Source organism: Lissotriton helveticus, chromosome 3_1 (assembly GCF_964261635.1).
Source record: "Lissotriton helveticus chromosome 3_1, aLisHel1.1, whole genome shotgun sequence".
NCBI classification, from domain to species: Eukaryota; Metazoa; Chordata; class Amphibia; order Caudata; family Salamandridae; genus Lissotriton; species Lissotriton helveticus.
Genome location: NC_136061.1, coordinates 1820602025 through 1820628521, shown reverse-complemented (window position 1 = coordinate 1820628521; position 26497 = coordinate 1820602025). Strand labels below are relative to the sequence as shown.

General features: G+C 46.5%; 1 long non-coding RNA gene across 2 annotated transcripts in view; it reads right to left on the bottom strand.

Moving 5' to 3' along the window:
* The window catches only part of LOC144825170 (uncharacterized), a 309868-nt gene extending 284361 nt beyond the window's left edge, over positions 1-25507 (bottom strand). The window contains exons 1-4 of one of the 2 annotated variants that reach the window (XR_013609312.1): positions 25374-25507; positions 25134-25266; positions 24902-25027; positions 23477-23621 (exon numbers count right to left, since the gene is read on the bottom strand). This is a non-coding gene — a long non-coding RNA (uncharacterized LOC144825170). Of the gene's footprint in view, positions 1-23476; positions 23622-23799; positions 24174-24901; positions 25028-25133; positions 25267-25373 lie in introns of those variants that run through there. The other variant, XR_013609311.1, reaches the window with a different exon arrangement.
* Positions 25508-26497: the final 990 nt, after the last annotated feature.

Genomic DNA, 26497 nt, shown 5'->3' with positions numbered 1-26497 from the left:
GTCCATATTTTGAGGAAGAGGGCTGTCCAGGAAATGGCGAAGATCTTCTGGACTAAAGAATTCTTTGGAGATTTCGTTTATGATAATCTGCAGACGTGCGGGCTCGAAGAGGCCATACTTGATGTCCAGCTGCTGCAGGCGAGGCCTAGGAGAGAGTAAGGCTTTGCAGCGATCGTTTGTTTCCTTTGAAAAGTCCACCGCCATTCTGATCTCATGGCCCTCAAAGGTGTACAAACCATGGATGCGAGCCCCGCCGTGAGCAATTGGCGCACCTGTTTGTGGCATAGGAAGCAAACAATGAGCGGGCGCGGCCGCATATTATTCCCTGCGCTGGGTGGTCCTAGATGGGGGGCTCTCTGCATCTCTAATGGTGGGCCAAAAGTGAGATGAGTGAGTTTTGGGAGAGCAGCCCTAAAAAAGAACTTGATATCAGATCCTTCTATCCTTTCCGGAAATCCAAAGAAGCAGACGTTATCCCGGTGGCTCTTGTCTTCCAAGTCCACCACTTTACTTCGGAGGAAGAGAAGTTCTTGGTCCCGGTCCAGCATGGTGCTGAGGTGGTCCTCCACTTGCGGTAACATGTGCGGTGAGACATTCCACCCTACTCCGGATCTCGCGATGTCTGCGCAAATGGATTGAGTCTCAGTTGTGAGAGCAGAGATGGATGTCTCCATGCCCTCCAGCTGTTGGCCCACAGCGGGGATTTCCTGTAGTATCATCTCCATGGTGGGGTCAGATAAGGCTGCCATCTCAGGGTTAGGTGGCTTCGGTGTCGGGGGTGACTCCTTGTGCACCTGAGATGGGGCGGCCCTGGTTTTGTGCTTCCGTAAAAAAAGTTGTCTGATGGAATTTCCTGTTGCTTAGCCCAAAGGCATCCCCTGCTCATCCGTGTCGTTCTCCAAGTGTTTGGGTGTGTCCCTCCACAGGTGTCTCTAATGCAGTGGCCAGTGGGTGTAGGTGGGTGCGAAATGCCCAAGGGGGAGAGCACATATGCGGTGGTGGCTACAGCCCTGATACGTGGTTGCATCTGATATTGGTCTGATTAGGTGAGGGGAGCTGGCAGATATATCGCAGAAGGCTAAAGGTGTACGCCGTGGATGTGGGTGGGGTGAAGAGAGGTCTCCATCTGGGGGACAATACTTGGTCTGTGCTCTGCACCAGGGGTGCCTGTGGTGAGGTCCAGTCTTGCTGCCGGTTGGAGGTGAGGCCTGTCTCGAGAAGGGTCGCTGAGTGGTGGCGAGTAACAGCGCCTCGAGGGGTGCTTGGCTACGTCCTGAGCCATTCTAGAGTAGTAAGACCTATGGGGAGGAAACTCTCTCGCCGTGTGGGCCTGTCGTTTGCAGCAGTAGTGGCAGTCAGAGATGTAAGGGCACTCTGTGTGGCGATCGGGTATGGATGACAGTATTATTGAGTATGTGAAGGAAGGGAGACTCGGGTAGCGCAGCACTATGGGCGGGTCTGCATGGTCGCAAGGCAGCCCGTTGGTAGTCAGTCTTTCCCAGGTACTACCATCCAAAACAAGGCCATTCGAGGAGGTTGTTGATGAGCCCATTGCGTCAGGGCTGTTGTGTAGTATGCGTGTTCACTCACTCCCTACTGGCTTACAAATTATATGGTTCCAGGGAAGGGAGAGCATTTTCAAGGCTCCAGCCCAGGTCGATATGTTAATTGGAGGAGGGGCCTCTCACCATGCAAATCCTCCGGTCAGTGATTGCATCCCTACAACAGATGTAGCGCCTCTCCAGCATGTCGACGGCCCTCTGTCCCACCGGCTAGCCCGGGATCAGGTGGTGACATCTTATTGGCCTGTGTGGGCTGGGAATGGAGTTTGTGAGGGGCTTCCTTATGGTGAATGACCGTGCCTTGGGTGACCTTGTCCGGGGGCACAGCAGCCAGGCGGGCGGGGGTCGCTGTGTGCCACAGGATCCCGGTGCTCCTGTAGGCTGCTTTACCCCCGCACTATGGTAAGTATAGGAGAGCGGGGCCTCACTCTCTCTTACGTCTTGAGGGCCCCCTCCTCACCGGCTCAGAATAAGGAGGGAGGGTGGCAGTGCAGGTCGCTGTGCAGCCTTTCAGAGTTGGCGGGTCTCTTTCTCCACCTGCTAGGTTGCAAACCACGGCTTTCTATCATGGCGTGGGTCTGATCCTTCTTTGCTGGTTTGAGATCTGGGCCGGGACACCTCACTATGCCGTGTTGCTGGAAGGCGCCAAGGCCCGCTCCAGAGTTAGCTCGGCAGGAAGTGTGTGCCTTCGATCGACGTCCCTCCGTCTGGTAGTCTCACCAGCCCATGCCTCCCACTGTGGGCCGCGGTCTGCCATCTGCCACTAGGCTCCACTCGGTTCTCAGTGGGAAAGCTTGAGTTCAAGGGCACTTTGCGGTATCAGAGTCGCTGTCATGACACCCCTGATCCATCCACTATATGCGGCCAGGATACAGGCTCCCAGATGGCTCACAGGGAGCTCCCACCGCCGATCGGGGCTCCTAACGACACGAAGCTCTGGGATTAGGCAGCAATCTCCTTTGTGGCCAGACCAAGCCCCGTGTGTTGTTTCAAGCATTAAAGAACCACTCTTATTACCTTGTCCCCCTGTCCATTAACATTCCAAAATATTATTTTTAATGTACATGGTCTAACCATGACAGCCTGTTAATGTTTTGGCCCAGAAGCCCGGCCAGGTGTTTACCAAATGTCTGAGCCTCGAAAGGTCAGCTAGTGCAGGGCTGTATGGTGTTCCTTCCTTATCATACCTCAACAATGCATTCATACCATCAAGAAAAAGGCAAATATAAAAATAACGTCCCCGACAAACTTCCCCCTCCCTACAGTGTAGGCTTAAAACTGCCTGTCACCACCACACTTCTGGAGTGACTGTTGTCTCAAAATTAGTAAATATAAACAGGGTTAGCTGGCCCATACAAATGCTCAAACTCTGCACCCCTGTTCCCCTCTAGCTTACTGTTCACCATTATATATTGAGTGCCTGTTAACTTCAGGGGTGCAACCCTGCCCCATTGCCCAGCCAATGTCTTCCTTAGTTCAGCACCTTCAGGGCAGTAGCCTTCATTGTGTGCTCTGCCAGGGGATTGTTCTCCAGGGCATCAGTGGGGAGCACCAATCTAACCCCCACAGGCATCCTCATCAGGTATTCCTGCGGGTCTTCTGGTGTTGGTGCCTCCTGCCTGCTCTTCCTAAGCTCTGGCGGATGTCCATCAGCCCTCATGCCTTAGCAGTTGGTGGCACAGTGGCGCCACTGCATCCGTCATCCTCCTGCAGGTCGCCATCCCTCAAGCCAGGTCCAGGTCTCCTCCATGGTCACAAAGTGCAATGTCTTTCCCTTTATAGTCTCTCTCAATTTTGCCAAAAACATTATGGAGTATTTAAGGCCTCACCGCCTCAAGACCCTTCTGATTTGTCAAAACTACATTGTTGCTTTTGTACTTGGCGTGTACAGTCAGGCAAGATTCTGATAGCCGTATTTTCATAGTGTATTGGTGAACCTTGGCAGGGGATGTATGACGTTACGACGCATACTTTTACAACAACTTCCTTTACAACGCATTTTTTACAACGCAGGATCCTTTACAACGAATACCTTTACAACGCATGATATTACATCGCAGATGCTTTTACAACGCACACCATTACAACGTAAGAATAGGTAAGTATATAATATTTTTTTTAAATGTAATTAATTAAAATTAATATAATTTAATTTGATTTAATTTTTAATTTACTTAATTTTACTTTTTTTTTATAAATATATATATATTTTTTTTTATAATTTAGGTGTTTTATAATAATGGGTGTAATAGTAGGGTAAGTGCTGGATAGTGTAGGGGTAAAAATTACTATTCTAACTCCAGGGGGGTGAAATAGTAGGGTAAGTGCTGGATAGTGTAGGGGTAAAAATTACTATTCTAACTCCAGGGGGGTGAAATAGTAGGGTAAGTGCTGGATAGTGTAGGGGTAAAAATTACTATTCTAACTCCAGGGGGGTGAAATAGTAGGGTAAGTGCTGGATAGTGTAGGGGTAAAAATTACTATTCTAACTCCAGGGGGGTGAAATAGTAGGGTAAGTGCTGGATAGTGTAGGGGTAAAAATTACTATTCTAACTCCAGGGGGGTGAAATAGTAGGGTAAGTGCTGGATAGTGTAGGGGTAAAAATTACTATTCTACCTCCAGGGGGGTGAAATAGTAGTGTAAGTGCTGGATTGTGTAGGGGTAAAAATTACTATTCTAACTCCGGGGTGGGGTGAAATAGTAGAGTAAGTGCTGGATAGTGTAGGGGTAAAAATTACTATTCTAACTCCAAGGGGGTGAAATAGTAGGGTAAGTGCTGGATAGTGTAGGGGTAAAAATTACTATTCTAACTCCAGGGGGGTGAAATAGTAGGGTAAGTGTTGGATAGTGTAGGGGTAAAAATTGCTATTCTAACTCCAGGGGGGTGAAATAGTAGGGTCAGTGCTGGATAGTGTAGGGGTCAAAATTACTATTCTAACTCCAGGGGGGTGAAATAGTAGGGTAAGTGCTGGATAGTGTAGGGGTAAAAATTACTATTCTAACTCCAAGGGGGTGAAATAGTAGGGTAAGTGTTGGATAGTGTAGGGGTAAAAATATTAATTAATAATAGAATTATTTAAATTATTTTTTTAAATAAATAATATTTTATTTCTAAATATATTAATTAATTAATATATATATATATATATTTTAAATAATTAAATAACATTTTTTACATAATTATATACTTACCAATACTTACGTTGTAATGGCATGCGTTGTAAAGGCATCTGCGATGTAAAAACATGCGTTGTAATGGTAGTTCGTTGTAATGGATCCTGTGTTGTAAAAATTGCGTTGTAAAAGAAGTCGTTGTAAAAGTTGCGTTGAAACGGATGTATACCCTTGGCAGGCAGCCCGAATGGCATGTCCTGGTCTTGATGGTTGAAGATGTGGGCAATGATAGTTCGTGGTGGGTTATCTAGCCAAGGCAGTGGAATGGAGGGACTGTGGGCATGGTCTAGTGAGAAGAACTTTGACAGCCCCTTCGGTTTTAGGGTCTTCAGGATAAGGTCTTCCAGGATGAGGTCCATGATTCGGCACTCTGATAATGTTGTTTCTCAGGGACTGGCCCTCGATGTCCTCAAGCTTTGGCCTCGCTGCTACCACAAGTCAGTTTACTTGTTCTTTAAGCCTCTGGAAGCCCAGCAATTAATGCCTTATTCTCTGTCACCCTTTCACTCAATTTATGTTGATCAGCCCTGAGTTGTGCGACTTCCATAGTGACATAGTCAATTTTGGCTTCCAGAGAGCTGCGGACCCCCCGAATCGCCTCCATAATGTCTTTTAGTGTCCTGGTGGGTACCCACACTGGGTTCCTGGGGTCCCAATAAAAGCTGTGGCCTCACTAGCCCCTTGGGTAGGGCATACCTGTCCATTTTCATTTGTTGTGAGCCCTTTGCGCCTGGTCAACACAGCCTTCTGGTCTCTCCTGTGAGCTCTCAGGTGTGAAGGTGGTGACTGCTGCATGCCAAGGCTTCCCTCTCTCAGCACGGTGGGCCCCATGGCATCTCGGGTTTCCCACTATCTTCTGAAGCAGCACTAGGTAAGAGCACTCTTATTCATGGATCCTATGTGGGCACATGCACTTCCCGCCCCAGGTTCCTCCGTGTTTCCTCAGCGACTAGGCTCAAAGGACGCACCACACTCCTTTGTCTTATTGCAAGATATTTTAGCTGACTTTCATCCTCAGTAGCTTGTCGTCTGGGTCCGAACCCTCCTTCCGTCCCTCTGGTGCCCCTTAATTTGTTGCGGGCGGCATTCTTGTGGCTCCTCGCTTGGCCTGCCCTGGGAGGCTGCATCTCTTGCTCTGCTTTTCTTCACGATGTGGCAAGGCCTACTCCTCGTTTTGCACTTAATGACCCAAGGCCATGCTCAGAGTCTCTCAGGATACAGGATGGCAGGCACCGTTCTCTTCTTCCCTCCATGCACCGTCACCCAGAGTTGGGGACCGCAGCGCGGCAGTAGACTTGTGCCAGGGAAGGGCTCCGCATTGCCTCCTAGTCATCCATTCTGCTCTGGCAGTCCACCTCTCTCCTTTCCGCACTATCTACTGCAGCTGGAAGGGCACAGGAACGGATTAAGTGACAGATGTTAGCAGTGGTAGAAGTGGGTGGGGACGGAAGGGCATGGCGTGCTCCTACTTCTAAAAATTATTTCAGTCCATTCCCCTACTTCTTACTTTAAAAAAAGCATCCCGGGACGGCAAGAATAGTCCGACTTAATAAAAACTATAACTTTTTTCATTAGATTCCAGGGGCTGCTTGCACTTCTCCGTGAGCAGCAGCCCCCACCCCTCCTCCTCCCCCTCTTCCCACCCCCCCGAGGAAGGAGAGACAACAGGGCAGGAGAGGTGACCAGGCAGGAGAAGTGACCGGGCAGGAGAAGTGACCAGGCAGGAGAAGTGACCGGGCTGGAGAAGTGACTGGGCAGGAGAAGTGACCGGGCAGGAGAAGTGACCGGGCAAGAGATGTGACGGGCAGTGACGTGACTGGGCAGGAGAGGAGACGGGGCAGAAGCAGTGATTAGGCATGAGCAGGAGCAGTGACCGGGCAGGAGCAGTGACCGGGCAGGAGCATTGAACGGGGCGGGATCGGTGAACAGGGCAGGAGCGGTGAACAGGGCAGAAGCGGTGAACAGGGCAGAAGCGGTGAACAGGGCAGGAGCGGTGAACGGGGCAGGAACGGTGAACGGGGCAGGAGCGGTGAACGGAGCAGGAGCGGTGAACAGGGTAGGAGCGGTGAACGGGGCAGGAGCGGTGAACAGGGCATGAGCGGTGAACAGGGCAGGAGCGGTGAACAGGGCAGGAGAAGTGATGGGCAGGAGAAGTGACGGGCCAGGGTGAGGGAGGGGGCAGGGGAATTGATGAAGCAGGAGTGTTGATCGAGCATGAGCAGGAGTACTCACTGGACAGGAGCAGTGAAAGGGCAGGAGCAGGCATTTCCCAGGGCGACTTGAAGGATAGGGGGCTAGTTTAGTTTGGGGGGACCGGTTTTGTACAAGTGCAGGAGTTTTAAAAACACTGCAAAGTTCTTTGTATATTCAGCAGGTTTCGGTCAACCATACAAGTGCCAAGATAACTTTGGTGATCAATGTACCCGCTGGAGAGAGATGGGAGCATGTTTTGTCTAGTGGCTGTTTTAATCATCTAAGGTAGTGCAGATGGGTAATATGCCTGCTGCAAAGAACATGTACCATGCATATCAAAGAGCAATATGTTATGTGCATAGTTCAGTGGGTACTGCTTTGTGTTCACTTCCCGAATGAAAGGACACTTGAATACATATGGCCTGGCAGTTCGGGCTGGACTGTTCCCATTGGGCACAGAATCTAGACTGATTTGCATATGGCTGGGTCCAAACTGGAATGGCACGGTGAGCAAAAAACGATGGATTTAAGCCCAGATCTCTGAACTGGGGTGAATGTATGACATTGTTCTGCATTCTGCCCATCAATTGCTCTTTTTGCATTTGTCACCCCGAGTGGGACAAGTATGCTCAGACATGAGTCCCGTGCTCTCCATGCCACTGGAATCAAGCTATCCTGGCTAATGAGGGCTGAAAGCCCGAAACTGGTCCTAGGATGCTTGTTTCCAGTCCACCGAGGACCTGGCCTGTCAGTCCAGGCTGGACCGTTCCCATTGGGTGCAGGATGAAGACTGATTTGCATATGGCTGGGTCCAAACTGGAATGGCATGGTGAGCAAAGAAACAATGGATTTAGGCCCAGATCTCTGTACTGGGGTGAATGTATGATATTGTTCTGCATTCTGTCCACCAGTTGTTCTTTTTGCTATATTATGATTGAGTGAGCAGCTAGCTGACTGACATGAATATGAAGGAGCCTTTGTGGGTTTCTGTGAGTCTAGATTCTCCTGACGAGTCCCTTTCTCTTCTGATCCCTGCTTAACACATGTGTACAGGAGGAGCCCTGTATTCATGATCTCAATGTTTGAGACAAAACATAATCATGGATTTCTGAACAATGAGAGTAAAAGCATTAAGGTAACATGTTGTTCCTGCTTATATTTCACACGCTTTACATAAACCTGTATTCCCTATGAGTGTTTGTTTTTTCCTGAATTAAACCTCAAATAAACATGTTTATCCATTGTTTTAATTAAATAACGTTATAAGCTGTAACTGGTTAGTGAAATGCTAAACGTACTAAAAATTGGTATGTTTTGCTATTTCTAGCCACACCCTTGACTCCGCCCACTGATTCAATCTTCGGTTATTCCCGCCCCCTGATTCTCCACCCACAGTTCCCCTACTTTTTTTCCCACTTCGACCACTGGATGTTAGGGGATTTGGGTGCTGGAGCCGCTTCAGCAAGCTGCAATCTTGCTGAGTGGTCGGACGTGCCCGCCCCCCCACGCCCCCTGTTTGTCTCAGAATTTGATTGCGGGGGTGTCTGGGTGGGGTGGCTGATGAAAGCCTCCATAAGGAGGGAGATTCAAGAGGGTGGGGAGGTCAGGGCATTGAGTGGGATGAAAAAACAGGGGGGTCTCTCAAAGGGGCGTGGCCAATGTAATTAAGGGCATGGCTTGAAAACAGTACATTAAAAGTCTGTGTTTAGTGTGCCACCCAACTTGTATTTTGCTGTTTCTGTCATTGCATCCAGATATATGATACAATAAGTAACATCATACCTACAAGGCAGGACTATTGGCTTTGTCAATGGTTGTTAGTTGCATAAGATAAATAAGCAGCAACTATGGCTTGTATAGAATATTGAAAAAGCTTCCACTTAAAGCCCTGGTGACACCACGACAATGTTGCTGCTCTTGCTTTTCAAAAAGAGAAGGGAAATCCAGAGAGAAAATGACTCTTTAAATGATTTCCCTTCCCCTACAAGGCTCACCTGGCATGACGTCATGCCTTAACTTCTCCACTAGTGAGTAGTGTGAGCAGGGCACATCGATGTGCCTGCTGTCTCAAAACGGGTTTCTATGGACTCTGTTTTGCACCCTGGCACTTTTTTCTGGACTGCAGTGACAGACCGGAAAAAAATGGACCGTCTGTGCCAGGTCACAAAACAGAGCCCGATAGAGACCCGTTTCCAGGCCCCCTTAAAAAAAACTGCCGGTGCTTAGACCCGGTGAGACCCTGCCCACTTAAAGCCCTGGGGGAGGATGAAGGCGACCCATAGCAAGCTGTCCCACTGTCACTGTTTCGGAGGATAGACACAATGTGGCAAGGAGGGGTTCGGGATGGTATTTACTTCAGATAGTGCTGTTGCCTCCAGTTGGCAGCCCTCAGTGCAGCCTCCTTTTGCTTGCTTCTGGGTGGACTGACGAGGGAAAAACATGCAGCAGAGAAAAGAAAGGATTGGAGTTGTTAGAGGAGGACAAGCATATGGAAAAGGAGTTGTTTTCAATGATGAGAGGATGGGTCAAGGTAGGTCCTGCGGGAATAAAAGGGGGGCTAAGGTGTTTAAAGAAGGTTGCTCAATTCGGTCATGGAACTACTTGGTTTTAAGGGATACTGTGCCGGAGTTGCTTGTGAGGGCCAATTTCTGGAGGCACATGAGGTGCACTGGATATTAGGGTTGACATGCATTGGCAGATACAGTTGCTCAGGCCAAAGGAGTGAAGTAGCAGAATATGTGAAGCAGGGGAAGACTGCGTTGCTGATTGTGAGCAGACTGGTCTTGTGGCAATAGCAAGAAGGATTGCAGGTTTGGATTGAGATGATGTAGCTGAGCTGCTTCGAAGGGAACTTGAGAAACCTGGAGAGTTGAGGCAGTTCATGGCGGAGGTATAAAGGTGGAGCTACTTTTTCAGGCCTTAGCCATGAAGTACAAGGTGGAGAAGCTGATGGTCAGGACTGAAGTGCACTGGCATGGCTGAAGGTGAGGCCTCTGGTGCTACATTAGCAGGAGGCAGAACTGCACTCAAAAACGGAGGTGTATTGGCAGTAATGGTATGAGGATGTAGCTACTGGTTTAGTAGTAGTCAGGCCTGAGGAATTAAGAGTACTGACAGAGCCTTTTCTACTTGGCATTGTACTGGAATTGTAAGTTTACAATAAAGGCACAATGGTAGAGTTGCTTAAGAGGTCTGTAAAAAGGGCATGGTGGTATTGGGTTGCATCACTAGAGCTTCTGGTGAAGAACCGGGTTATTTAGGACCCGGCGGCGCCAGGGGCACGCCCAAAGTCTTCGGGTTCACCTGTCTTAGAGTACAGAGACACAGGACTCTTCGTGGTGACGTCAAAGATCGAATTTATTGACTGCAGCCAGTAACAGAAGTCCTAGAAATCATCACGGTATGAGTTCTCAGGAGACTGCTCAATTTTACAAAGCAAGTCATCCCTTTTTATGCCAAAAATCACATTCCAGACAAATACCTAACATTTACGAATTGTCCAATCACATGTATTCAAACCAAAGGTATCGCATGACAGAAAAACCCAATTTTCAATTGCCCGGCCCATGATCAATCATCGGACAAACCCAACATTCTTCTTTAGACAGGCCGAACGAACCCATAATAAAAGAGGCCACAACCCATATCATAAATAGACCATAAAGAAAGAAACAGAAACTGGTAAGAGTAGGATAAGGCATATTTGTGTGCAGTAAGCCTTTACGATGCCCTGCGTTCTGATTTTAGTCTTGATCAGCTAGCGGGCAAGAACTGGCTCAGCAAGGTCAGCTTCAGGCAACGAGGTCAATTTACTTCAGGTCATGTAGAAGTCAGCACAAACCCCAGCTAAAGGGCACGAGTCTTAAAGGTTCATTCAGCCGCAGTCATCGGCCTATGTGAGGGCAACCACAAAATGGCTGCCTAATACAGAATGATAACTATGGTTCGGAGCAGAATCTTCAAATACACTGCGAGTCTTCGTGCGTAACATGGCGAAAACACTCGTACTTGCCGAACTCATCAGTTACGGTTCCTTGTTACCAAAATCGTAACGGAACCATGACATTCAAAACACGGGTTCAGAATTCACGGAACCTCAGCCCCTCCTTTTGCCCTTACATAGGCAACTACTCAGTCTATGTCTGAGTCGATGTAAATTCTCATCAGATCACCAAGGTGCTGTTGAAGCATTATCTTGTTTCTCTGTGCATCTCTCGAGACAGGCGGTCTCCTGATACATGTAGTAGCACAAAGGCCACATATGGCAGGACTGCACTGTACACAAAGACAACACAAGAAAAGAACCGCTAGAGCCGCACCAATGATCATCAGAAGCTTCCATCCCCAAACGGATAATAGTCCCCAAAACCCTCCAGTTAACGACCAATCTCCTTTGTCCACATGTATAGACTCGGAGATCTTATGTAACTTGGAAATGGCCTTGTATACTGTCGGGGCATTATCTGGGATAAAAACGCAGCAACTCGATTGGATCACTTTACATACTCCACCTCGATCTGCGAGTATGACGTCTAAAACCATACGATTCTGTAACGTCATAAGGCGATCCGCTTGAAGCTCAGCTGTCAGATTACTAAGGGCACCGGTCGTCTCGTTTATGGTGGATTCAACCACTCTCGTCAGTTGCCGTAAGCCTCTACTGTTAGCCATAGGTTCCCCAAAATGGTAAGAAACCCTTAAAGAAGTCTCCCACTTCCTGTCCAGCGGTATCTTCCCGACTGAAGACACCTCTAACAACTCTTGTCTTGTGGTAATCTGCAGCGGCAGTATACGTAGGAGGCAACAAGTATCCAACATAACAAGTTCCTGAAAAATCAGGGGGCAACCATGTATATGCTCTGTTGTAACAAACAAAATACGGGCCCCTGGCTGCCAAAAACGGCTGAGCTTTCGGATTTTTGCCATTACCTTGCAGACAAAATTGACCTCGGTGGGGTACGACCCAAATCGGAGGTGACCTCTTTCGTTTCTGCCTTTCACTCAGACTAACACTGTAACCGGTCGTGTTCCATCCAACATAAGCCGATAACTCTTCCTTGGGAATAGTCCTGTATGTATCGATATCTCTGCTCATATTCATAACTCCCTTCACCAAGGCTTGATTACTCAAGTTATCTCTCATGGAATGCAGAGGATAGACTTCCAGGGCATAAATGAACATTGTCTGAAAAGCCCATAACGACCCATTCTGACTAAACGGTAAGATCAGATAGGGAACAACTCTATCTGTAGTATGTGGCATGAGACCACACACCGAACAATTAGTAATGTTCACTACCAACTGATGTTGGTGCAGTAGCTGTATGAATGTGTTATGTACAAACTCTGACCTTCTAATCTGCTCGTGTTCGGGTAAGATATGAAAGGAATGCAAAGGAGTAGTGATAGGAAAAGTTGTAGGTTGAGAAACGGGTGCAGAAGTCAATTGAGTAGAAAAGACAATCAAACCCACCAAAGTCAACGTCATGCTAAAAAACATTAGAATACATGTAATCAGAAAGTACTTGTTTTGCATTATTTTACATAGTTTTATCTTAAAGTTCATTTTCTCAGCAGCTCTCTCTATCCCAAAAAACTCCATCCTCTAACTGGGCTGTTCGCGGCGGTTGGTTTTCTTCTGCTAAGGAGTGCGTCTGTCAGCCCAGGGAACGCCCTAAGACCAACCAGAACAGTCGACCTTGTGTCTACACGGCTGCAATCCCAAGTCTTTACACCGCGACCCTACAGCTGAACCCGGATGGCGGTTGGAAAAAAGGAAAAAAAGGATCAAAACTGTTTTTTTGGCTGAGAGAGTGCAGTTCTAAAAAAAGGAATTATTTGTTCTTTATTTGTCCATTATTTCTAGGTCGTAAATTATAACGGTTTTTGCCAGGCTCTGTCTGGTTTTGAAATAACAGTTCAGGCTCGGTGGTATCCAATCTCAAAGATGAAGGCACAGCTGCTTGTAAGATATCACTGTCTTCTTTCTCGGTCCCTCTCCATACCAACTCAGCGTCGCTGAACGGTGTGAACTTTGGTAACCTTTCAGTCTCGGTGTCCGCAATACCGTCGAGGATCCACTGGTCATACGGCAGAGGTAAAGGTACCCTCTTACAGTGTACGCCGTGGATCCAATTTTTCTTCCCAAAGACCTTTACAGAGGTTCTTGTAGACAACAACACCTGATGAGGGCCCGTCCAGCGGGGCTGGTCGTTCTTGGTCCGTTGAAAATTTTTCACGAGAACCCAGTCACCAGGATTGATGGTGTGACCTGGGTCCACAGAGGCTGGTGACAGGTTATCGTGAACCTGTTGATGCAAGACACGCAATTTAGCCGTCAGGTCATACAAATAGTCCACCAACACAGGATAGTCAATATCACAAACTTTTGTTGGTCTCGGCACTCCCCACACATTTGCCGGTCGACCAAAGACAATTTCATACGGACTAAGTCGGATTCGGGAATGCACTGTAGTTCTAGTTGACAAAAGTGCCAACAGCAAAGCATCGGGCCATTGGAGAACAGAACTCGCCTGAATTTTGGCTATCTTTAGCTTCAAAGTGCCATTGTAACATTCCACTAATCCAGCTGATTGGGGATGATTTGCAGCGTGGAATTTTTGTCTTATGCCCAAACCCTCACACACTCTCTTCATGATCTTCCCCACAAACCCACTTCCATTATCACTCCACACCATCCTTTTTTTTTTTTTAATTCTTTTTATTGAAGAGAAACAAGAGGAAACATTACATATATCAGGTGCCATACTATAGAATACATCAAAACCGTATGTAGGCAAATAGGCGAACGTAGAGAAAACAATACACAGGATTTTGAGACGTCAACGTCGATAAGCATATGAACAAGGAAAGACAGTATAGTCAACAACCTCATTAAGCTGCAGTCTGTAGGATCCATCCACCCATAATTCAGGATAATTAAGACCAGAGTAGACACCCAGATAAGAGAAAAACATCGATGAAGGATAGACAACCCACCTCTCGTAAAAGTAAGAAAATAGGTAAAAGAAAGGCCATAGAACTAAACAAAGACAAAATAACCCCCCCCTGCACCCCTGCAATGGCTACGGCCTAACCCCACTAGCAGCGTGCCTGTCGCCCAAGAGCTAAACCTAAAAGAAGAAAAAGAGTGGAGGAGGAGATATCAGACAGGCCCCCGGTCTCCCTTACCCCCCGCCAGAAGCAAACCACCCCGAAATGTAATCAAGACAATATAAGCTACAATTACAAGCCAACCGGGGGAGTTTGTGAGAACCACCCGACTCCCACATCATTATAGGCTACAAGTCCCGTATCAAACGGAGCCATTAAATCAAACCCAGACAGTCAAGTTCAACCCTGGCCGCTCCGATTTTTCGTGCGAGCCTCTCCGCTCGAACCGCCATCTCAATAGAAGAATCCAAACGTTCCAAAAAGTGAGTACGGTAGAATCGAGACCAGGATATTAGTATTCGAAGTCCACAAGTCAAACGGAGATAACTGTCCACCAACGAGAAGACACAAGAACGGGGTTGAGCCAACTGGGAGGAAAAGGATAATGAATCATTCCGATAGTCAATGAGGAACTTGTTAAGGCGTATAGGATCGTCTATGTCCATCTTGGGCGGTGTCGGCGTTGCACATGATGAGCTTACGGTAGTCCCAGGCTCGCTAGCTGTTATTTGGGACCCAACAGAAAACACCAAATCTGGCTTCCGCACGGGGCCCTCAGTCTCAGGCATAACCTGCGCCGCGGGTATCACAGCTTGTCTCAAACCAATCGAGGGGTCGTAGTCCGGTCTCAGGCAGATATTGTCAACTGTTACGACCATTTTCCGGATGATGGCGGTGATCTGCGAGTGGAGCGCCCCAATGGCGGCCATTACGGTCTGCAGCGACGGCATACATTCCACCCGCTCCATCTCCTCTCGCGAAGCGACAGAGCAGGTCTAGAAACCCCGGAGGTAGACTAACCCTGGGTAACAGGTACAGATGGGGCCGATGGCAACAGTGGGCGCTCTCAATATCGACACCTTCGCCGCCGGCGAGGATCCAAGCCCGTCAACACCGGGAGCCTAGCTGGGCCTCCGGGCAACGGACCCCCGACCACAGCAACCGGTGTGTCACGCCGCAGTATCCTAGGAATCAACCGACCACAGTATCGCCATCCAAATCAGTCAGGATATTCTCCACATCGGGAGACCGGACGCTGTCCAAGTCCCGCGGCCGATGTTGTTCAACTCCAACCGGGATGGGTTAGAAATTGAGGCCCCGGCTTCCACGCTGGGTTAGGCCGAGAGTGAAAACACAGCGTATCTTCATCATTCGAGAAGATGGAAATCTCGGGATTGCACCTTTAGAGTAAGGAGCACCTCAGTCACCCGGGAGTCCGGTGCGAATTCAGGATCAATAGCAGGATTTACGAGCTACTGGCGGAGGTCGGCGGAGCCGGGAGCTTACGCGGCCATCTTGGTTGCTAGCGTAGCTCCTCCTCCACTCCACACCATCCTTGGCAACCCAAACCTAGGGAAATATTCTTTGAGCAAGACTTTAGCTGTGGACGAGGCCGTATTGTCTTTTAGGGGGTATGCCTCTACCCATCTAGAAAAGGCACAAACAACTACAAGGACGTATTTCAAATTGTTGCATCTTTCCATGTGGATGAAATCCAATTGCAGCACCTCGAACGGATACGTCGGAGGCGCAAAGTGACCTGCTGAAGTTGGAGTTCCCTTACCTGGATTATACATCAAACACACCATACAATTCTTGACCACATTCTCAGCACATTTAGGAATTCCAGCATTCTGCCATACTGGAGCCAACAACTTACAAATTCCTTTCGCACTAATGTGAGACAACCCATGTGCCATCGTAACCACCGCAAGCACATATGCATCCGGCAACATCCATCTTTGGTGTTCTGATAACTCAACCCAACAACCAGTCGAATTCAATTCATAGTTTCTCTCCACACACTCTTTTCATTTTCAGTGGCTTCAGCCTGGATTGATTTCACACTCTCAATTGTATCTTCACACATTCCAGCTGCACCAATCCATCTCGCAGGGCCTGCAACGTACATTCGACTCATCACATTTCTCGCTGTTTCTTTCGCAACTTCATCCGCAAACGCATTACCACGACCAACATCATCCGTGACCTTCCGGTGAGCACTACACTTCACAATCGCAACTTGCTTCGGCAAAGTAAGTGACTCAAGAAGCTCATTCACCAACTGCCCATGTTGGATCTTAGTCCTATGCGATGTGAGAAATCCTCTTTCTTTCCACAAGCGTCCAAACACCAAACGCGTACTGACTATCGGTATACACATTCACTTTCTTTCCCTCAGATAAAATACACGCTCTCGTTAATGCAATCAATTCTGCTGCTCGCGCCGAATTATAGCTCACTCGTGCAGTTTCAATAATCGTACATAATGTCGTCACAGCATATGCCGTGGTCGTATCGCCATTTGGGAGCTTGTAGCATGACCCATCAACCCATTGCGTACCATCAGGATCCGAAAGAGGAGTATCTTTTAAATCGACTCTCCCCTTTGTTTCCTCCTCTGTCCTAAGAAAACAATCATGCTGTTCCTGACCATCTGTGTCCACAGAAATCGGCAACAATGTTGCTGGATTCAATATATTACACCGCTTGATGTGCACATGACTAGTCAAAAGCGTCAACTCATAGCCCGACAACCTCACACTAGTAAGGTGCTGAGTCTTGGTTCTATTTAACAAAGTATCCACTGCATGTGGAACCATCACAACCAACGTGTTATCTATCACCAATCCAGCAGACTGTTGGATAGAAACAGCCGCTGCCGCTGTAGCTCTTAAGCAACTTGGCAACGCTCTAGCTACCGGATCTAAAGTCGACGAGAAATACGCACATGGACGCTGCTTATCACCGAATTGTTGAGTCAAAACTGACAATGCACAACCCTCTCTCTCGTAGACGTAGAGTGTGAAAGGCTTACTGTAGTCAGGAGTACCCAACACTGGAGCAGAACACAACGCATCACGCAATTCAGAAAAACTTTTCTGACAATCGTCAGACCAAGGAAGGGGGTTCGGTATATCCTTACAAGTCAATGCCAACAGAGGTTTTGCCAACAAAGAAAAGTTCGGAATCCACTGTCTACAATATGACGTGATACCCAGAAAAGCACGTACCTCTCTCTGCGTATTTGGCACAGTCATTCGAGCAATCGCTTGAATTTGTTCTGGGGTCAACCTTCTTCCCTCCTTCGACAAGAGATGACGTAAGTAGGTCACCTCTTGGCGACAATACTGCAACTTTGAAAGTGACACTTTATGATGCAAGTCAGACAAATGTCGTAACAAAGAAAGAGTATCTCCTTTACAGGTTTCCTCATCATCAGCAGTCACTAATAAATCGTCAACATACTGAATAAGAGCGGTACCAGCAGGCAGCACAAGAGTATCAAGCTGAGTTTTCAAAGCCTGGCTATAAATGGAAGGACTTTCGCAATAGCCTTGAGGAGCGCGCTTAAACCGGAAGCTTCGGCCTCCTAAAGAGAAGCCAAAAATATCTCTACTCTCCTCGGCGATTGGAATACTGAAGAAAGCATTCTTCAGATCTATAACCGAAAACCAGGCAGCTGAAGCAGGAATCATGGTCAGCAAAGCATTAATGTCTGGGACAACAGGAAACTGTGGCACGACAATTTTAGTAACCTCTCGAAGCTCGATCACAAACCTGTAGACAGGTGGCTGAGAAGAGTCAGTGCGCTTCAGGACAGGCAAAACGGGACTGTTACACACATTACCTCTCTTTTCTTCAATCACACCTTTCTCAATTAAATCATAAATGATTGCTAAAAGCGCTCTTTCACCATCGCTAGAAATCCTATATTGGGGAATGCGTGGCAATTTAACATTTGCTTTAAGCTTTACAACATAAGGTGGAATCTCCAAGAGACCCACATCATTAGGACCAGTAGCCCAAAGAGTATCAGGGAGAGAACGCAATTCCGGTGGAAGCCGATCTTTAGACAAATACATCGGAGAGATCACTTTCTTACCCAATGTAAGCTGTACTCCCGAAGGAGAACAATGCAATGTCGCATTCAACCTTTTCAACAAATCCAAACCTAACAAATTCACACCACAACCTGTCGTTAAAATGAGAGGTGCTTCCAATACACAAGGACCTATAGAAAGAGACAAGGGACTAGAAACAGGATTACGAACTGGGGCGCCAGAGAATCCTACCGAAACATTTGTTAAGCCAGACAAAGGTGCGCCAGGGAGTTTAGAGTGCATGATAGAACTCTTCGCTGCACCGGTATCCAAAAGAAAAGGTGCTACCACACCTGATGTAACTACTGCAACATAAGGCCCACTCTGATCTACTGGTACCGACACTACTCCCTCTCTTTGTCCATGGCTGTCCTAGCAATCATTATAGTCAGCATTCTCACTCTCAACATAATAGTCATCAGCATAGTACTGAGTCGACTGACCAGACGCAATTTTCTGTTGATCAAAACAATTCATAGAATTTTGTGGGGGAATGGAACGTTCGTTCTGAGAAAACGCACCACGTCCTCTACCCCTTGACACTTGCTGAAAACCACCACAACCTCTCGGGGCCAGTATACCACTTGCGCGCTGTCGTAAAACAGGGCACTCATTTTTATAATGACCTTCCTCCCTACAAAACGCACACTGATTCAAGCCCAAAGGTGGCCTTGGAGGAAAATACCCAGCGTTCTGTTGCGGTCTCTGAAATGGTGGCGGTGCCTGAAACTGTGGGCGTTGCTGTAACTCTTGCTGATTTGAGCGAGGCGGATACGCCTGCTGCAAAAGAACCTTTGTCTTTAAGTCTTTTGTCTTTTTCTCTACTCTTTCTTTCTCGTCCTTATCCCTATTCTCGTAGTACTGTGCAGTCGCCAATATCTGGGCCGACGAGGAAACAGCCCAAGAACTCTCAGAATCTTTCAACTTATTACACAGTTCAGGAAGTAAGTTGAAGACAAACTTATCTACGAACAATCTTTGCCCACCTTCCGTATTCATATCTTGACCACTATGATCTATAAACGTCTCTTCAAATCTAGTGAAGAAATCATATACACTTTCGTCCTTCTTCTGCTTACATGCTGCTAACTTGTCCCAATTTACTCGTAACGCTGGCATCATCGTTTTCATAAGATCTATTATTCTGCCAGGTAGATCTGCCACTAGAGGCCCAGGCTTAGAACCACCAACTTGTCTACCGTCCGCAGCAGCAATATTGACCCATGAGTCACCTAATTCAATTGCATAATCCTCATGACAAATCTTTGCCCATAGAGGTGTGGTACTACATTACCCAACAGCATATCTATATCTGCCAAATTCATGATGCATGCGTCAACTGTCTGGGACAATTCTTTGTAATAGCCAGCTGGATTTTTACGGGGATCAGGTAAAGACTGTTTAAGGGCCAAAACTTCTACTCTCTTCCATGGCACATGTACCCATACTCTCTGAAAATGAGGCAGTACAGCCGGATTAGCGTTTGCGTCCCCTTCTCTCCAAACTGGGGGAACCTCTCTCATTGGATATTGTCGTACCTTTCTCCTAACTGCGGAATCAGGCTCTAACAGTCGCTGAGAAGGAAAATCGCTCCTCAACGCAAGAACCATCGCAACCGCATCCTCAATCCCGGGACCCACTATTGTCCCTTTCGCAAACTCAGACTGGACATTTAGCAATTCTACCGGGACTGAACCCAAATCATTATCTGCCCATTCCTCACGGAGGAAAGTACACATTGCATCAAACACATATCTTTGCTTGGGTGCTTCCCACTGCAGGAAGACGTCCATCACTGACTCTAAATTATACCTCGAAACATTCGAGATCCACCTACAAACCAGGAGATCCAACACTGCCCGCTCTTCGGGACTAGGTAACTGACCCAAAGAAAGTAGACAAAAGACCAGTAACAGTTTCAGTCATTCTTTGTCGAGCAGAAGGAAAAGCTGTCATAAGGACGGGAGAAAAAGTATTTTGCGGTGATAGAAACGTAGCAGTAGTAGGAAGAGAAATCGTAGGTACAGGAGAGTAAGATGAAGAAGTTTGAGGCAGAACTAATAGCAAAGTCGGTGGCCCCAGAGGAGACTGCACCGTAGGAGGAAAAACTAACTGAGGGGGGGCTGGCGGTTGAGCAGGACCAGGAGGCGGAACAACTGGAGGTGGAGGAGGTGCCGCAGCGTTCTGTGCATAAGGGGGTGGTAATCTCAATAGATGCGACATTAAAGGTTCCTTTTCAGGGTCCTTTGTTGCCTTCTCAAGAATAGGTGGCAATGCTGGGTAACATTTATCAATAGCCATATTATGTTGCCTATCTGATACCTCAATTGCTTTATCTTCTTCGTCTTCTTTAAACTGTCTGGCAGCTTGCATTATCGACAACCCCTTTTCTCTCTTATCTCTTTTAGCTTGTTTGATTTCTCGTTGTCTGGCTTCTTTACGCCACAGGCGAAAGGAGTCAAATATTGCCGGCCGGGCTTTCTTTCTGAACAATTTCGTTTCTAAATTATCTAGAATCTCAGTATCAAAACTACCATATTGGGACCATCGTAAAACCCCATCTTTTCTGGTATAGCGGACCCATACTTCATTGAACGTAATGGGGCCCACGCCGTGTTTAGAATAAAGTTCATAAGTCGGCGTTCCAACTGGAGGTATCGGACATGAATCCTCCAATCGGGAATCCTTGTTACAACCACAACAGAATATTCTCCTAATTTTGCTAAGACTAGGCATCTTCGCTCACTAATCTAGCTTCAAACTTCAAGGGATTATCTGCAACGATAGCCTTGCAAATATACGAGTCCCTCGGCTTTGGAAATTGCAATACCCAAATCAAAGACCCAAAGAAAAACTAAGTATTCAAAGAACCAAAAAGAACAAAGAACAACAAAGAACTGGGAGCGACCCACGTATACTTAACTAAGTTATCAGTCACGTCACCAGAAGACCCGTCTATCGTCTCACCTTACAAAGCTGCACAAAGGGGGGGTCCAAGACAGGGCGGCAGTCAGGGCAGCGGTCCTTCGTAGCCGTCTAGAAAGCGCGAAACCTCGCAGCAAAGACCTTCAGTCCACGTTCGACATACCGGGGTCGATGGAGTGGGGGCCCTTCTTCCGGAATTTCCTGACGAAGCTCCTCACGATCTTCAGGCGTGGACCGGTACCGCTTGATGTTGCCCCGCGTTGGGCGCCAACTGAAGAACCGGGTTATTTAGGACCCGGCGGCGCCAGGGGCATGCCCAAAGTCTTCGGGTTCACCTGTCTTAGAGTACAGAGACACAGGACTCTTCGTGGTGACGTCAAAGATCGAATTTATTGACTGCAGCCAGGAACAGAAGTCCTAGAAATCATCACGGTATGAGTTCTCAGGAGACTGCTCAATTTTACAAAGCAAGTCATCCCTTTTTATGCCAAAAATCACATTCCAGACAAATACCTAACATTTACGAATTGTCCAATCACATGTATTCAAACCAAAGGTATCACATGACAGTAAAACCCACTTTTCAATTGCCCAGCCCATGATCAATCATCGGACAAACCCAACATTCTTCTTTAGACAGAGTGAACGAACCCATAATAAAAGAGGCCACAACCCATATCATAAATAGACCATAAAGAAAGAAACAGAAACAGGTAAGAGTAGGATAAGGCATATTTGTGTGTAGTAAACCTTTACTATGCCCTGCGTTCTGATTTTAGTCTTGATCAGCTAGCGGGCAAAAACTGTCTCAGCAAGGTCAGCTTCAGACAACGAGGTCAATTCACTTCGGGTCATTTAGAAGTCAGCACAAACCCCAGCTAAAGGGCACGAGTCTTGCTCATTCAGCCGCAGTCATCGGCCTCTGTGAGGGCAACCACAAAATGGCTGCCTTATACAGAATGATAACTATGGTTCGGAGCAGAATCTTCAAATACACTGCGAGTCTTCGTGCGTAACATGGCGAAAACACTCGTACTTGCCGAACTCATCAGTTACGGTTCCTTGTTACCAAAATTGTAACGGAACCATGACATTCAAAACACGGGTTCAGAAGTCACGGAACCTCACTGGTGAAACCCTCTACGCCGGAACCACAGCCAAGCTACAGAAAAGACTACAACGCATCCAGAACGCCTCCGCCCGACTCATCCTAGACATCCCTCAACGCAGCCACATCTCCGGCCACCTGAGAAACCTGCACTGGCTCCCCGTCAACAAGAGGATCACGTTCAGGCTCCTCACCCACGCACACAAGTCTCTCCACAACCTGGGCCCCAAGTACCTCAACGACCGCCTGACCTTCCACACGCCCACCCGCCAGCTATGATCCGCTAGCCTCGCCGCCGTACCACGCATCCGAAGAGCCACCGCCGGAGGCAGATCCTTCTCCTACCTGGCGGCCAAGACATGGAACTCCCTCCCCATCCACCTTCGGCTGACCCAGGACCACCTCCCCTTCAGGAGTCAACTCAAGACCTGGCTGTTCGAGCAGTAGCGACCCCCTTCCCCCAAGTGCCTTGAGACCCTTCCGGGTGAGTAGCGCGCTATACAAGTGATATGATTGATTGATTGATTGATTGAAAGCCCAAGTACACTATCAGAGGTGCGTGCACATGAGGGCTCTGTACAGGAGAGACTGCAATTCACGTCACAGGTGCATTGACAAAGCTAGATCAGGAGGAATGTGGTACTAACTGGGACAGACCTGAATTATTAGGGTACAAAATTGCTTGAGGAAGGAGTGATATTTGTTGCATGTTGCTTGTTAACTGCTGCAGTAGATGATGAATGCGAGGGATCCAATATTGAATGGCTGATATGGTGTTGTTCATTCTAGATATGTGTACGTATTCTTGACTAATGTGCTGATTTATCCTTTATCAAAAAAGAAATGTGCCTCTTAATGATGAGAAGTTGGCCCAATATAAATAAGGGGTGCCCATTATTAGCATGATGACCGTTGTTTATGATGATGAGGGTGTCGTACGGCTTGTACCTCTCCGGTAAGACTGTGCGTTTGTTGGACAACATGAACATCAGGATTGCGCCAGACTGATTCCTTGCACACCCTCAGGATATGTTGGCCCATATCACTGCTAGCTCACAGTGCATCCTCTACACTACTAGCCTTACAGGGTAACAAATGTGTGTGCAACCTGAGAACATGACAATCCTGCTTCCTCCAAGGATATCTTGGTGACAGATCTAGAACCCTTTCGTTTGTTTACTCATGCTTACCCAAAAAAAGACACAAGAAATACTCAGTGAGTCGTTTCAATATTTTTTGAAGCATTGTGATTCTTGTATAAAATACTTGCGTTGTGATAATCAGTAGAATGACACAGTCTGGCATAATTAGCATTATGAGAATAGTGAAAATAATGGACAATTCCACCACTGTCAGGACAGTGAATATATACTGACATATAGGCACAGTAATGTAGTGTACTCCCACCTACCGCTTCCTAGCCTAGTTTTCCTAAGGTGGGTGATCTGACAAATACCTGTCTGGTGGTCTAAGTCCCCATTATCTGTGGGTAAGTGTAATCCGGTTGTCCGTCTTCGTCGTAAGCTGAACATCCCTCTTTCCAGTGGTAAACAGGAATTAGCTGGGCTGGAATTCCGTCATGTAGCAACTTAGCAGTCTCTCTAATAAAAGAGAGGGACCCCAGAAACCAAAGGAGTAGGGTACCATAAGACAAAGTCAAAAAATATAATTCCCCCTTGGATGATATTCAACCTAGGCAATCATACAGCTCATCGACATAAAACATCAACATTAAATACATCACAGATAGTGACAACAGGGGAATGCAGAAAGACTGAATGTATAAAAATACACAATTTATTAAAACCAATTAAAACAGCTGAGACTTATACTCAGTAAGCCTAACACAAATATCTATACATATACATAAAAATCATATAACAATACTCAGAAAGAATTAAAAACAAGCAGCGCAAATCAAGGGACATTACATAGGGAAAAGTTGATTCCTATTACTAAAGGGAGAAGATATAAAGGTAAATCAGAGATCAAAAACGAATCATTATTCTAGTTATTCTTTTTTTTTTGTCTCCCAGAACTCAAAGTAGTTCTCCCTTTTATAGTGCATCGACGCGTTTCGGTGGGCAGTCAATATAGAGCCATCACCTTCTTCAGAATAATATACTACACCATCCCTTTTAAATAAACCAAGCCTGCAATTGAAAGAATATAAAAATAAGAACAAAGAAGCTCTTGCTAAAAAACAGTACATCAATAATAAATTGTGGACTTCTGCATTACCTCATCGTTACCATAACACAAACATTTATAAACCAACAAACATTTAGATAAAACCGGGTATCCCATTAAATAAGGGCTAGATACCTGAACCCTCGACTGAGGATGTATAGGATCCATGTTATCACAATTTCATTCAAAAATAAACAATAAAAAATATATACATCACATGTACAATCAATACACAATATCCAACATCTATACACATAGTATATAAAATGCACCGTAAATACAGTTCGCATAGAATATCCATGAACCCACACATAAGTTGTTCATTGGTTACGGTTTTTCTACATGTATTTGAAAATACCTTGTAATTCATTTAGTGACAATTAAATAACAGAACCAATGCATAGTCACAGACAACTATAATAGGAACCCTAAACAGAATCAAACATACCTAGAGGTTTTATGTTTCGTAATCCTACAGTAAAGTTCACTACCCTTATCTTGTGGGAGCCATCCTGTTTAAGGGTATTTATACGCTATTTCAGCGGTATTTGCAAGAACTGTTTCCTATATAGAAAACGATTTGAAACAATCCAAAAGTATAAACTGTATAAGAACTCTTGCCTCCAGCTCAAAATTAGTGCTAATAGCGTCTTGATAAGTAGAATTCTAATAATAGCGAGAAGTCACTAACCTTACTAATAGGTGTAGCCAGAGAAAATCAAGCTAACGCCACACAGGCATAGAGGGTCTTGATTGATAGCAAAGAAGTCTGACTAACGAATCCAATGCCAAACACGTTCTAGTGGGTAATAATTCACTGCAGAGGATATAAGTGAAAAATTAAAATAGAATAAGGGGTTCGCACTTTTTTGCATAATACTGGTGGTGATGCTGTCAACTAAAGGCACACTCATTATGCATACCTTTTTATAGCGTGTCATCAAGCCGTTTGTATAAGACGGCATAAAACCAACTTATTGTGGCCCGAATTATCGCCTGCACTGCCGATATAATCAGGACAATCACTGCAGCCATTCCCTGCTGGAGATAGCGACTCTAAAAAGAGAAATATAGGGGACAGGCAGTGAGTTTCAAGAGCACGAGACTATAACTCCAAAAGCTCAGAGATTCCGAGCACCAAAAGCCCCACAGCCACACCTTACCTAGGGATGCGTAGAAATAAGACTGGGGCATACGCCTCTGTGCTAGGAAAAAGATTCAAGGCAGTACCACCAGTGCTGCTCATTAAATATGCGCGTCTAACTCGGCTTAACCGCCATAATGCAAAACACTTCTGGGGCAGTATGTGAGATGCATACGTACTTCCGGGTTTTCAGAAAAAACAACAACACCCCCTTCCGGCAGAATTCTCTGTTGACATAACCGCTAGACCGGCAACAGCTAGAGGGATACCGAGGTCTGGTAATCCTCACGCATAATGCGTGTTATCGATACTAATGCTAATCCATGCAGAGAGATACGATGTAATCCTTTTCTGCAGAACCTCAGAAACCCACACATGATTAAGAAATTGGGAGATTCGGCAAGAGGTTCTAATTTCTATCACAAAGGAAAGGGACACCCTATATATTGTTATAATAATGGTTAGTTACAGTACCAACTAGACCGGCAGAGAATTGATGGCTGACAATACCCAGTAGTCATCACATATTGCGCGTGCTAGTGACACTTGTCTATACTCCGTGACAAGTCCCTTATTTGCCACTCCAGATAATCACCACATGATTGAAAATCTACACACCTGGTTCCAATCCTCTCGAAGGAGACCAGCATGGGGGCTACTTGTGCGCCTAGTCTGGCCTGCCTCTATGTTGGTCAATTCGAGGCTAAGCACATTGAGAATGAAATGGCCCCTTTCTTCGATCACTTTATTATTATTATTATTAAGGGCATTTTGTAAAGCGCTTGGTTACGCTAAAAGCGTGTCCCCGCGCTAACTGAAGCACTCATAAGACATAAAAGGGGAAGGGCCTACTGTTTTGAGAAGAGGTGTGTTTTCAATTTCTTGAGAGGAATCATACACCAAATGACATGCGGTGGACCATCATCGAACACATCAGTGGTGGTAATGAAAGGAGTCTGTTCGAGAAAGAGCAGAGATGGATATACCGTCTGTCGAGTCATCGGTCAGGATTGAACGATGAAATCCCATGGGGTTCCGTTTTACGACGCTAAATCAGATCACTCATTGATATATATACTGACTTCTCTCAAAATAGAGTGAATACAGTTCCCCGTTTCTGCAGCTGATTGAATACTAAGTACC